Source organism: Odontomachus brunneus, unplaced genomic scaffold (assembly GCF_010583005.1).
Source record: "Odontomachus brunneus isolate Ranch 3 - 2012 unplaced genomic scaffold, Obru_v1 Obru_scaffold_067, whole genome shotgun sequence".
Taxonomy (NCBI): domain Eukaryota; kingdom Metazoa; phylum Arthropoda; class Insecta; order Hymenoptera; family Formicidae; genus Odontomachus; species Odontomachus brunneus.
The window spans coordinates 243,165-243,897 of NW_022639517.1; positions in this window are offsets into that span (position 1 = coordinate 243,165).

Here is a 733-nt window from a genome sequence, read left to right on the forward strand (position 1 = left end):
TATGTATTCTTCTACATGTCCAGGTACGACGAATTCTATGGGAGCGTCGTCCGCGAGAGAGGACACGGGTTTGTAATAAATCCATTGCGAACTCTCGATGCTGGTTTGGGTGGGCGGTAAAGAGAAGAGATCCAGCTCGCTCTTCAAGTACTCGCTGGAATGTGTGTGAAGAAAAGACATGCTTAGTTTTCGTCTCGTTGAGAGCGTTTGTTTCGACGATTAAGAGAAAATGTCGGATACGGTACGTTTCTTGTTAACACTACGGCGTTTTGCGGTTCTGCCACCGCGTCTTCCTGCTATACGAGTCTTCTTCTTTCTCTTCGATGATTTTTTCGCCCCCGTATTTCCCCGTTTCGTTTTAGTTTTCGACGATTTCGAAGAACTCCTCTTGCCGCGGCGACTACGTTTACGCAAGGCAGATTTAGCGATGTAACCGTCGAGTCTGTCGAAAGGAAACTGGAGCTTCTTAATCTTTGTCGCCGAGTTATATCCGGATCCCTTCATCAGTTTACTGATTTCTTCTCTGGCCCTCTTCTTAAGATTCGCTCCCGATTCTTTAAGTCGGGTTTTGACCGCAGTTTTCAACGGCGTGTTATTTCCCACGTCCCCGATTATATTAATGCCGCTGCGTAAAGCTTCTTTTCCAACAGCGCGTAAAGCGCCGGTCAAATAAGGAAGCGCTCGTCTAAATAGCCCCTCGAGAAATCTTCCGATACCGTGACCGCGCTGGTAC